A 13,782-nucleotide genomic window follows, 5' to 3' on the forward strand; every position below is an offset into this window, starting at 1 on the left:
TTTTCTGTTCTGAATTATTTTCAATGATTATCTCCTTGTCCAAACTTTCTTATTTATTAAGGAAATTAGGCATATTATATTAAGCTACTTCTTTTTATTTGATATATATTTTTATTGCAAAGATACTGTTCCTATAACTAGGCTCCTTCTAAATGATATAATTTTGAGCCAATTAACTGTGAAGATTCCACTGTCAAATTTTGAGCCAATTAACTATGAAGATTCCACTATCAAAGAAATTTCCATGAGATTAAAATCTAAATACATGCAAAACATGCAGTTTAGCCATGTCACAAATAATAATAACAAGAACTACAACAACAGCAATAATAAATACCTCACAAAATCTGGGAAATACGAAGCTGGCCAGCCTACCTTGGTCTTTCTCTGTACTTTCTCTAATATATTCAAAGTCCTGTAAGAGATTTCATCTCCAGATTTGTGCTCCTTGTTATTTCCTTATTTTGTCTGTGTGCACAGATTTTTGATACTAAATTTTGTCTTGGGCATCCTTAAGAATCCAACACTTCAGACATGAACATATGTCTCTCAAGGATGCCTACAAACGCTGTGTCTCCAAGACCATGCCAAGTCTCTAAAATTCTATCTGAATAGACTATGGAGATTCCAAGTATTCCTTTGCTTCAAACCCCTTAAAATAACCGTATTTTACTATTGTCATGCTCTACTTTTGCCAAATAAGTATCAAGTGTCATAATTCTTTGGAACAATTTCCTTTCCTTGTTGTAAAAGCTGACAGAAAAAATTCAAGTTGGAGAATACTTTTAGATTTAAGAAGTCTAAGACTGTGTTCATGCAAGCTTCATTTCTTAAGCTGGGTGGTAAATTTTAAAATTCTCATTAATCTTTCTGAAGCCAAGTTCTTTCTAAATAAGAAGTAAAGCATATAAAGGATTTCTTTTGGGGGGGGGCTTGTTGTGGGGCCTGAACTCTGAGCCTGGGCTCTACCACTTGAGCCACAGCGCCAATTCCGGCTTTTTTCTTTTTACTTATGTGGTGCTGAGGAATCGAACCCAGGACCTCATGCATGCAAGGCAAGAGCTCTACCACTGAGCCACCTTCCCAGCCCCATAAAGGATTTCTTAAAAGAAAAAAAAAGCAGGCACATTTATTTAGAAAGAAAAAAGCAGGCACATTTCATTTTAAATTTTAATAAAGCCAGAAAATTTTGTTTCTGAAGTTCATAGCTAAAATACAGTGCTTGGGATTAAATTTATCAGTAGCAAATGTGAGCAAATGTGAGCAACAGCAAAGTACACATGTCTATACTACCTGTCAGGAGGTGGAGATGTGAGGATTTCTGCTCAAAGCCTACCTGTACAGAAATGTCTATGAGACTCATCTCCAATGAACCAGCACAAAGCCACAAGTGGTTTCCCTTATTTGCAACAACTAGATTATGTCTGAGACAAGCAGAAAAAGGTCAGATAAGATTATGTTAAGGGAAATGAATGCCAAGATAAGGACACAATTGTGTTTTTTTTTTCTTGCTTGCTATTGCTTCTAATGTATTTATAAGGTACCATGTGATTTCTTTGTTGCTTTGTATGTCCCTCCCCTGTTTTCACTGTATTTGATGTTGGTATAATTTGTATGGGGGAAGGGAAAAAACAAATTGTTTAAACAGGGATAGAGTTTGACCCATTGCAACAATGAGATGTACAAGAAAACAGGGAAAACAAACTTTACAATTTAGGTGGTGGGGAACGGGAGAGTGTAGTTGTGGAAGTGGGAGGGAAGGGAAGGTAGGGAAAAAAAAGGAGGAGACAACAATGCTTCAGAAGCAATATACTCATTACCTTGCTCATGTAACTGCAACCCCTCCTCTGTACAGTGTTCTCACAATTAAAAAAATACTTATTTAAAAAAATTCCAGAAGTGGACCAGTGTCTCAAGTGAGAGTATCACTCTTGACTAAAGACGCAAAAGTGCAGTGCCTAGATCCTAATTCAATCCCGAATACCTGCACACACACACACACACACACACACACACACACACACACACATCTCTAAACAATGTAGTATAGAATATGAGTCAAATTTTACATGATTTGTGAGTCTGTGGGTTGAGGATATCTTGGATTCATTTGCAGGCTTTACACATATTCTGCAGAGAAAGCCAATAGAACCTTTGTTCAAGGTATGTTTTTGCTCTCATCCTAAAGTATTTTTTTTCAAATTTTATTTTATTTTATTTGTGAACAAACTGTACAGAGGGGTTACAATTGCATGGGCAGGATAATGCGTACATTTCTTACCAAGCATTGCAGCCTCCTCCTTTGTTTACCCTTACCATCCCTTCCCAGCCTCCCCCCTCCCCCCCATCACAATCCTTCTCCTTCCCCGCCCCCGCACCGACGTTGTAAAGCTCGTTTTGGACATGACAACTTGTACTTCTCATTGTTGCATCAGATCCACCTGTATCCTGAAACAACTGGTTTTTCCCCATCTCCTCCACAAGTTATACTGACATCAAATATAGTGAAAGCAGGGGTTATACTGTGGGGGAGGGACATACAAAGCAACAAAGAGATAATCTTATAAATGCGTTAGAAACACATGTATGAAAAAAACATTAAGATACATATCTAAGGGTTCATTTTCCTGACATCACATTATCGGATCTTTTCCGCTTGACTCGTACATATACTAGATATTGCAAATAAGGGAAACCATGGGACCTATGTTTCTTTGGGCCTGGCTTACTTCACTTACAATAATTTTTTCCAAGTTTTTCCATTTCCTAACAAATGGGGAAATGTCATTCTTTCTAATGGAGGCATAGAATTCCATTGTGTATATATACCACATTTTCTTGATCCATTCATCTACTGAGGGGCATCTGGGTTGGTTCCATATCTTAGCTATGGTAAATAATGCTGCAATAAACATAGTTGTGGTGGTAGCTTTAGTGTGGTCTTGTTTGTAAGCATTTGGGTAAATGCCCAAAAGTGGGATTGCTGGTTCATAGGGGAGTTCTATGTGAAGTCTTTTGAGGAACCTCCATACTGCTTTCCAAAGTGGTTGGACAAGTTTACATTCCCACCAACAATGAAGTAAGGTTCCTTTCTGTCCACATCCCCTCCAGCATCTGTTGTTATTAGAGTTCTTGATTTTTGCCGTTCTTTCTGTGGTGAGGTGATATCTCAATGTTGTTTTGACTTGCATTTCTTTTATGGCTAGGGATGTTGAACATTTCTTCATGTGTCTATTGGCCATCCTTCTTTCTTCTTCAGAGAAGTTTCTCTTTAAGTCTTTCGCCCACTTATTTATTGGGCAGTTGTTTCTTTGGGGATTTGTTGTTGGGGGGTTTAATTTTTTGAGTTCCAAGTATATTTTAGATATGAGACCCTTGTCCATTGTATGGCTAGTAAAGCTCTTCTCCCAATCTGTGGGCTTTCTATTGATCTTGATAGCTATGTCATTTGCCCTGCAGAAGCTCTGCAACTTTATGCAATCCCATTTGTCCAACCTTTCTTTGATTTGTTGTGTTTCCGGGTCTCTATTCCAAAAATTTCGGCCTGTGCCAAGGAGACCTAGGGTTTCTCCTATTCCATCCTGTAATGTTTTCAGAGTGTCTGCTTTGACTTCAAGGTCTTTGATCCATTTGGAGTTGATTCTGGTGCAGGGTGATATATAAGGATCTAGCTTTAGTTTTGTACATGTAGTTAACCAATTTTGCCAGCACCATTTACTGAAGAGGCTGTCTTTCTTCCATTCTATTGTTTTAGCTCCCTTATAAAAGATTAGATGGCTCTAGGTCTGTAGGTTCATTTCTGGGTTTTCAATTCTATTCCATTGGTCCTGAGGTCTGTTCTTATGCCAGTACCAAGCTGTTTTGATTACTATGGCTTTGTAGTAGAGTTTGAAATTTTGTATTGCTATTCCTCCAGTAGTGTTCTTTCCGTTGAGGAGTGTTTTTGCTATTCGGGGTCTTTTATTGTTCCATATGAATTTTTGGATTGCCTCTTCTATTTCCTTGAAGAATGAGGTTGGAATTTTGATAGGTATTGCGTTGAATTTGTAGATAGCCTTGGGAAGTATTGCCATTTTCACGATGTTAATCTTTCCAATCCAGGAGCATGGGAGGCTTTGCCATTTTTTAAGTTCTGTGTTGATTTCCTTTTTCAAGATTTTAAAGTTTTCATCATAGAGGTCCTTCACTTCTTTAGTTAAGTTAATTCCTAGGCATTTTATTTTTTGTGGGGCTATTACAAATGGTGTTGCTTTCCTAATTTCAGCCACACTTTTCTCATTATTGGCATACAGAAAAGCCTTTGATTTTTGGGTGTTAATTTTATACCCTGCTACTTTGCCAAAGTTTTGAATCAGCTTGAGTAATTTGGGAGTGGAGTCTATGGGATTCTTTAAATACAAGATCATGTCATCTGCAAAGAGGGAGAGTTTTATTTCTTCTTTCCCTATTTGGATCCCCTTTATAAGTCTAGAACTTGTCTTATTGCTGTAGCTAGGCATTATAATCCTAGATTGAAAAGGAGTGGCGAGAGTGGGCATCCTTGTCTTGTTCCTGAGTTAAGAGGAAATGGCTTTAGTTTTTCAACTTTGAGTATAATGCTGGCTGTAGGTTTGTCATATACAGCCTTTATTGTATTGAGGAATGTTCCATGGATTCCTAATTTTTCCAAAACCTTCATCATGAAGGGGTGTTGGATCTTTCCGAATGCTTTTTCTGCATCTATTGAGATAATCATGTGGTTCTTATTCTTGCTCCTGTTGATGTGATGAATAATATTAATTGATTTGCGTATATTGAATCAGCTTTGCATCCCTGAAATGAATCCTGTTTGATCGTGGTGTATGATTTTTTTGGATGAAATGTTGAAGTCGATTGGCCAAAATTTTGTTGAGAAGTTTTGCATCAATATTCATCAAAGAGATGGGTCTATAGTTCTCTTTCTTTGATGAGTCTCTGCCTGGTTTTGGGATGAGGGTTATGATGGCTTCATAGAACGTGTTCGGTAGTGAGCTTTCTCTTTCAATTTCATTGAAGAGTTGGAGGAGTATTGGTGTGAGCTCTGCTTTGAAGGCCTTGTAAAATTCCGCTGTGAAACCATCTTGTCCTGGACTTTTCTTAGCTGGGAGGTCTCTTATTGCTGTTTCTATTTCAATGCTTGATATGGGCCTGTTAAGATAGTTTAACTCATCTTGGTTTAGTTTTGGCATGTCAATATTTGCTAGAAAAAGTTCCATTTCTGTCAAGTTCTCAAACTTATTAGCATAAAGTTTTGAGAAGTATTCCCTTATAATGTTCTGAATCTTGGTTGTTTCCGTGGTGATGTTTTCATTCTCATCTCTGAGTTTATTAATTTGGGTGTGTTCTCTTCTTTTTCTGATAAGATTTGCTAAGGTCTGTCAATTTTGTTAAGTTTTTCGAAGAACCAACTCTTTGTTTTGTTGATTCTTTCTATAGTTTTTTTGGATTCTAATTCATTTAGTTCTGATTTAATTTTGATTATTTCTTTCCGTCTATTGGATTGGGGTTTATCTTGCTGTTCTTTTTCAAGGAGGTTTAGATGTGTCATTAAATTGTCAGTTTCAGATCTCTCCAATTTGTTGATGTAGGAGCTCAGAGCTATAAACTTGCCTCTGAGTACTGCTTTTGTTTTGTCCCAGAGGAGCTGGTAATTTGTGTGTTCATTTTTGTTGAATAGCATGAACATTTCAATTTCCTTTCTAATCTCTTCCATGACCCACTCATGATTCAGCAGTGTGTTGTTCAGCCTCCATGTGATGCCGGACTTTCTTTGGTGGCTTTTGGTATTGAGTTCTAATTTTATTCCCTTGTGGTCAGAGAGGATGCAAGGTATAACTTCAATGTTTCTGAATTTAGAAATGTTTGCTTTGTGGCCTAAAATGTGGTCTATTTTAGAAAATGTTCCATGTGCTGCTGAGAAAAACGTGTATTCTGATGCTGCTGGGTGAAATGTTCGGTAGATGTCTGTTAAGTCTAGTTGATCTATGCTGCTGTTTAGATCTGCGGTTTCTCTGTTGAGTTTTTGCCGAGTTGATCTAACTCGTGGGGAGAGTGGTGTGTTAAAATCCCCAACAATTAATGTTTTTGGATCTATATGGGATTTGAGGGAAAGTAGTGTTTCTTTGATAAATTTGGGTGCTCCATTGTTTGGCGAATAGATATTTAGAATTGTAATATCCTCCTGAAAGAGAGATCCTTTAATTAGTATGTAGCGACCTTCTTTATCTCTTCTCACCAATTTTAATTTGAAGTCTATTTTATCTGATATTAGGATTGCAACTCCCGCCTGTTTCTGGGAGCCGTTTGCTTGGAAGATTTTGTTCCAGCCTTTAACTTTGAAAATGTGTTTGTTTTTACGGGCAAGATGTGAGTCCTGCAGGCAGCAGATAGAAGGGTCTTGTTTTTTAATCCAACTAGACAGTCTATGTCTCTTAATTGGAGAGTTCATTCCATTAACGTTAAGAGATAGGACTGACAGTTATTTGGGAGTTCCTGCCATGTTATCCACCTTCTTGGGGGCTGCAAAAACTGGGTTCTTCCTATGGTTCTTGGATTCTTAGTTTGGGTGCAGTTTCTTGGCCTTTATTGCGGTCTTGTTGGTTTTCTATGTGTAGGACATCTTTAAGAATCTTTTGTAGGGCTGGTTTGGTGGAGATGTATTGTTTCAATTTTTCTTTGCTATGGAAGGTTTTTATTTGGCCTTCAGTTATGAAGGAGAGTTTAGCTGGATACAGTATTCTTGGTTGATAGTTGTTTGTTTTTAGGGCATGGCATACTTCATTCCAGGCTCTTCTTGCTTTGATTGTCTCTGCTGAGAAATCTGAGGTGATTCTGATTGGTTTCCCTTTATAGGTGATTACCCTTTTCTCCTTGACAGCTTTAAGGATCTTTTCCTTGGTCTGTGTTGATCCTGTGTGGATTATAATGTGTCGGTGGGAGGTCCTATACTGGTCTGGTCTATTTGGGGTTCTAAAAGCTTCTTGTATCTGAATAGGCCTATCTTTTTGTATGTTTGGGAAGTTCTCTGCTAGGATCCTGTTAAACAAATTTCCTAGACCATTAACTTCTGTTTCTAGGTGCTCCTCTACACCCATTATCCTTAGATTAGGCCTTCTGATGGTGTCTTCCAGGTGTTGGATAGATCTATCATATTTCTTGGACTTGTCTTGGATGGTTGTATGTTCTTTCTCTATAATATCTAGGCTGTTTTCAATCCCTGAGATTCGATCTTCTGCATGATCTAACCTGCTGTCAAGACACTCTACTTTTTTTTATCTCTTTTCCTTCTAGTTGGTCAGCTTTGATGGCTTCAAGTTCTTTGTTGAAGCTCTGTTTTAGGTCTTGTATGAATTTCTGTACTTCCTTTATTTGGTGTTCAGTATTTGTTCTCAAATCACTTAGTTGATTGGTTATGGTTTCTTTGGATTCCCATTCTTTCTGTTGGGTTTCATTCAGCATTCCCTTTGTGGTCTCCCTGGCTTCCTTCAGCTCTTTGTTAATGGATTCCATGAATGCCTTTAGTGATCTTTGTGTATTCTCTACCTGGTCTCTCAATTCCTGTATTACTCTTTGATTAGCTGCCTTCTCTTCTTGGGATTCCTGCAGTTCTCTTTGAGTGTTCTCAGCCTGCTCACGCCATTCTTCACTTTCTCTTTGAGTATTCTCAAGTTGTTCACGCAAATCCTGTATCAGTTTTTGAGAAGCTCCCTCACGCTTATGATATTCCTGTATAAGCTTTTGGGATGCCACTTCTTTCTCCCTTTCACGCTCATACAGAGTCCTTTGGAAGTTGTCAAAATTCTCATTTATCATGGTTGTCACCTGTGTTTGTAGAGCTATTTGTGAACTCTCCTCTGGATTATTCATTATCTGTTCTGACCCCTGATTGTCAGGATTGGGAATTGAGATATCCGGATTTGCCATTTTTCTTGTGTTTTTCCGGCTTACTCTGCCCATTTGAGATGAAAATAGCACCAGTTTTGTGCTAGAACACTATCTTAAGGCAACCATCAATCAAAGTTTGCTTTTGTATATTTAATACTCTACAGATACAATCTAGTTCAACAGATACATCTATTCAACGTCAAACAACTATATGTTAATGGGCTTCGAACCGCAGAGAAGAATTTGGAAGACCAGAAATTATAAGGGTTAGGGAGAGATGTGGGTAAAAAATAGGGATAGATTGGTGTGGGGGGGGCACAGGGAGATTTAACTATGTCCTAAACCCAATGCAGGAAATAGGTTGGGTAGGATGCAAGTAGAGAGAGAGAAAAAAAGAAGAAAGGGCAGGTAAAATGAAAAGAGACCAGAAAAAAAATAGAAATGTATTTAGAGAGGAATGTGAGTATGTTAAGATAAGGGAAGGGACGTAGAGGAGAAGTGAAACACTTAAAAAATGCTTAAAATATTATATAGGTATAAAGAGGTAGTACTGCTATTAAGGAGTTTAAATCTCGGAGGTTTCGAATTGGGTAATATATTTGTGGGTTAAGTGTGTACACAATGGGGAATAGGGTCTACTAGTTAACTGCGGGTTTATCTGAGGATGTGAAGGACAAGAGCTAAGTCACATAAAGAAGGTCAAAAAAAGAGAATAGGTGAACAGGATAATAAAGGGAGGAAAAAAAAAGATCAGAAGTTCGGTAGAGCTAGACAAAAAACAAAAAGATAGTTAAGAAAGAAAGAAAAAGCGAGAGAAGACAAGAAAAGAAAGGAAACCACTCATTCACGTATTCCTAAAATAAAAATTATAAGAGGAAAAAAAAGTTACTAGAAAACCATTATTTTTCAAAAAAGGCAAAAATTAAAGATTAATAAAATTTTTAGAAAAGGAAAAAAAATTATATATATAAAGTACCAAAAAAAAAGAAAGAAAAGAAAAAAATAAGTTCTTTGATTTTTTGGGGGGGAAGGGGTGGGAAGAATCCTGTATCTCCCTTTAGTCTGTGCCCAGCCTCTTGTTGGAGTCTCTGGTCAGCTTGAGGTCCTGTGGCTCGATTGGTTTCTTAAGTCAGTTTGTTCGAACAGGCAGAAAAATGCTCTGCTTTACCCAAGATTTTGGGATCCCCCTCCCAGATTAGTTTAATGGGAGGCAGATCTGCTTTGAGAATCACAAAAGAGGGGGATGCAGTGGTGAGGCTAGGTTCTGGGTAGAGTTGAGGGCTTTCACCAATCAGTAGCTTTTCCCTGGGGCTGATTTGTGAAGCAAAGAAAAAAAAAACTCACAGAGCCCAGCCTGGAGCCGTTCTCAGGGTTTCTGTTTTTCCTTTGATTGTTGAGGCTGCTAAAGGGAGGGGCAGCCTCTGGCTCTGGTTACCCAGTGGGGAAAGCCACTCCAATGGCTGGTGCCTGAGCTGGGTAACTTTTCCCTGGATGGAGCTGAGTCTGGCAGGTCACTTCGCCATTAAGTTCTTGTGACCTGCTAAATGACTCGTTTTATTCCAAGGCCTGAGTTGGAGCTAGCAGCTCCGCCAAGCTTTGTCGGTATCCAAGATGGAGATCACCGGTGCTGGGGGGGGGAGGGGTGGCCTTCCCTCCTCTGCTCCCTGAGTAGGAGTGAGGATGTCGGGCTTCTACTCACGCCGAGTCTTGGATCCTGGGTCGTCTCTGGTCTGCAAACTGCAGGATGAAGCTGTCTGCTCCTTGTCGGTTCTTGCTGGTGTTGAGTAGAATCCGCTCGCCCGCTGCGTCTGGCTCCTTAGTCCTGGATTCTCAGCGCTCAGGTAAAGCCCCGCTGCGGTCTCCACTGCAACCCTGCCGCCGCCGATAGCCCGGCTGCGGTCTCCACTGCCGCCGCCGCCGCCGCCAGCGGTTGCTGGCTGGTGCTCAGATGTGTATTCTTGCCTTGGCTTTCTCTCACTTGTCTAACTCTCTGTCCTGTGATGGCACACTTGGTGTGTTTCTTGGCTTAGGACTGTTCACTGGAACTCTAAAACTGCTTTCTATGCGAGAGCTTGTTCAGCTTCCAGCTTCTCCTCCACCATCTTGTCGCCTCCCTCATCCTATAGTATTTTATGCAGAAAAAAATATCTGTACTTGATTCCAGTGCCCTGCATCTTGTATATACATTTTTTCTAATTTGGGAAGGGGAAGGAAATAACAACATGCTGAAGTAAGGAAAGAGCTTGACCCATTGTACCAATGAGATGTACAAGACACTATGCTAAAAATGAACTTTACAACTTTGGAAGGGGGTGGGAGGAGTTGTGGAATTGGGGAGGGAAGGGATGGTAGGGGCAAAAACAAAGGAGGGGGTAACAATTCTGGATAGGAAATGTACTCACTACCTTATTCATGTAACTGTAACCCCTCCGTACAGTATTTTTACAATAAAAATATATAAAAAGGATATGTTGGTAGCTAATTTAAAACTGTCCAAGCTTACTGCATTGTCAGTGGTTGTGTAAACTTGTTCTAGCACTTTGTAAAGTAGTATGCAGGTTCCTCAAAAGACTCCACATAGAGCTCCCCTTTGACTCAATTTGGGACATTTACCCGAATGATCAGAAACAAGACCATTCTAAAGCTATCAACACAACTATGTTTATTGCAGCATTATTTACCATAGCTAAGATATGGAACCAACACAGATGCTCCTCAGTAGATGAATGGATCAAGAAAATGTGGTATATATACACAATGGAATTCTATGCCTCCATCAGAAAGAATGGCATTGCCCCATTTGTGAGGAAATGGACAGACTTGGAAAAAATTATATTAAGTGAAGTAAGCCAGGCCCAAAGAAACATAGGTCCCGTGGTTTCCCTAATTTGCAGTAACCTGTGTATGTATTGAGTCAAGCAGAAAAAGACAGATAAGTTGAAGTTAGGCAAAATGGACCTCAAGATAAGGACTGAAGGGTTTTTTCTTGCTTTCTATTGCTTCTAATGTTTTATAAAGTGATTTTTTTTCGGTTGTGGGGCATGAACTCTGGGCCTGGGCATTGTCTCTGAGCTCTTCAGCTCAAAGCTAGTGCTCTACTTATTTAGCCACAGTGCCACTTCCAGCTTTTTCTGTTTATGTGGTACTGAGGAATTGAACCCAGGGCCTCCTGCATTCAAGGCAAGAACTCTACCACTGAGCGACCTTCCAAGCCCAGGGTGATATGTTGTTGTTGTTGTTGCTTGGTGTGTCCCTCCCCCACGGTATAACTCCTGTTTTCACTGTAGTTAATGTTGGTATAATTTGTGGAGGGGAAGGGAAAAACAAATTGTTTAAATAGGAACCCATTACAACAATGAAATGTACAAGACATTAAGTTGAAAAATGAAATTTACAACTTTGGGGAGGAGTCGGGGGACTAGATGGGGGAGAGGGAGTGTCGCAGCAGGAATGGCAAAGGGAAACAAAGGAGTAGGCAACAATGCTTGATAAGAAATGTGCTCATGGTAGGACGAGGCCAGGCATGCCCAGCGCAGCCAGGTTACAATCTGACTGGCTAGCCAGTCTGGAGCACCTGGGCCTCCAAGTGTAGGATCCTGGTTGCTTGTGTCCTGCTTGACAATTTAGCTCTCTCCAGTTGTGTCATGGCCCCCCAAACCCTGGGACCAGGAACCTGGTTTACTTGGTAAAAGGTGCCGTTGGCTTTCCCCACAGCCTGCCCCTCCGCCCCCCCCCCACAACCGGACTCGAACCTTGGGTATTTCAGGCCACTCCTCTGTAGCTGGAGACCTGCCGGGCAGCCTCTGGGAGAAGCAGGCACAAACCTTGTAGGGCCTCCGGCCCCAGGGACCCGAAGAGGATGAGCTGGCTCTTTCCCCTGACCAAGAGCAGGGTCCCTGGTGGTGGCCTCACCAGCCTCCAACAGCAGAAGCAGTGCTTGATCGAGTCCCTCCGGAACTCCCACTCCAGTATAGCTGAAATACAGAAAGATGTGGAATACAGATTGCCCTTCACTGTAAACAACTTGACAATTAACATTAATATAGTACTTCCTCCACAGTTTCCTCAGGAAAAACCAGCGATCAGTGTTTATCCACCAATCTGACATCCTTTAATGGATAAACATGGAATATATGTTACCTCTCCATTAGTAAGCAATTTTACAATACACTCAGATCTTGGAAAGATTAGCCAGAGTCTGTTGGATGAGTTTTGGAAGAATTCTCCTGTTTTAGGTCCCACTTCAACAGCATTTCCATACCTGTATAGTAACCCAGGTGGGCTGCCTCCTTATGCTTCTTAGGGTTTTCCATTTCTTCCAGCATATCCTCCTCAAGAAGCTAACAGAACATCACTTCTTTGTTACTGACACTGTTTCTTCTTCAACAAGTTATACAACAGCCAAGTCTGCTGCTCCTACATTTGGTGTCCTTTCAAGTCTGCCATTGCCTGTTCCCACAATGGAAACTTCAACACCGATAAGCCAAAATGGTTTTGGGTACAAGATGCCAGATGTCCCTGATGCATTTCCAGAACTCTCAGAATTGTGTCACAACTCACAGATATGAATGAACAAGAGGAAGTATTACTAGAACAGTTTCTGAGTTTACCTCAACTAAAACAAATTATTAATGACAAGGGTGATTTAGTAAAAAGTAGCCCAGTTTGGAAGCCAAAAGGCAAACTGTTTTAGATAAGTATTAGTTACTTACACAAATGAAATCTGCGTTTGAAAAGAAGATGCAGAGACAACATGAACTGAGTGAGAGTTGTAGTGCAAGTGCCCTACAGGCAAGATGGAAAGTCGCTGCACATGAAGCTGAGGAAGAATCTGATAATATTGCTGAAGATTTCTCGGAGGGAAAAACTGAAATACATGATTTTCTCAGTAGCTTCATGGAAAAAAGAACAGTTTGCCACTGTAGAAGAGCCAAGGAAGAGAAACTTAAACAAGTGATAGCAATGCACAGCCAACTTCATGGTCCATTACAGATTTTCCTGAAAACATGGACCACCAAGAGAGAAATGAGAAATAAAACTAAGTACATTATTTTAGACTTAAGGTTTGTAAGTTGGCATTTCATTGCAATGGCTGAATTCAGATGTACTCTACATTGTTTAAAGAACTGAGATTGTTTTTTATATAGATTAGAATGATTATGATCTTTGCTTGGAAATTTTTTCTGCAGTATTTGCACTAAAAACGCCTATTTATCATAGGTAAATCCTGTCCTTTTTAAATTTCACTGCTATTCTTATAATTAAATACCTTATGCATGTGATTTTAGTTTTAATATTTTATGAAAAGTACTTAATCTTGTACTTTTAATTTGAAACTGCCTCATTTCTTTATCAAGAATGATATCTTCTTTAGATTTTTTTCCTCTCAGTAATTTTTAAGTACTTTCAGCTATGGAAAGATACCCACACCCTCTCTTTTTCTTTCTTTTTGAAGAAAACTTTCAAAAGCAATTTGTTTTTAAATATTCATAATACCAGAAAATATCAAACCTGCCAATGTGCCATATATATACCTATAACATATAAATATACCTATAATATATATATATATATATATATATATACCTATAAAATTCAAAAAATGTCTTCATTACATTGCTCATGTAATTGTAACCCCTCTGTTTGGTATTTTCATAATAATAAAACTTTAAAAAATTAATTTTTAAGAAAATTTAAAAAATATCTCTATGGAAACCTAATCATCTTTTTGATCCTTTCACAAATCCTCTAAACTGAATGATATATTTTACATGTTACTCTGGTACCCCTACATATTTTTTATTGTCCTAAGGAAACTCTTTAAAAGATACTCTATTGATTGATATTTTGTGTGTCAACTTCCCAAAATATGTTCTGCCC

At 39.2% G+C, this 13,782-nt stretch overlaps 1 pseudogene; it reads left to right on the forward strand.

The window, feature by feature from the left end:
- The first annotated feature begins 11,761 nt into the window (after window positions 1–11,761).
- On the forward strand, window positions 11,762–13,032 carry LOC106002831 (annotated as a pseudogene).
- The last annotated feature ends 750 nt before the right edge of the window (window positions 13,033–13,782 follow it).

This window comes from Dipodomys ordii, unplaced genomic scaffold, assembly GCF_000151885.1.
Source record: "Dipodomys ordii isolate 6190 unplaced genomic scaffold, Dord_2.0 Scaffold1000002508, whole genome shotgun sequence".
NCBI classification, from domain to species: domain Eukaryota; kingdom Metazoa; phylum Chordata; class Mammalia; order Rodentia; family Heteromyidae; genus Dipodomys; species Dipodomys ordii.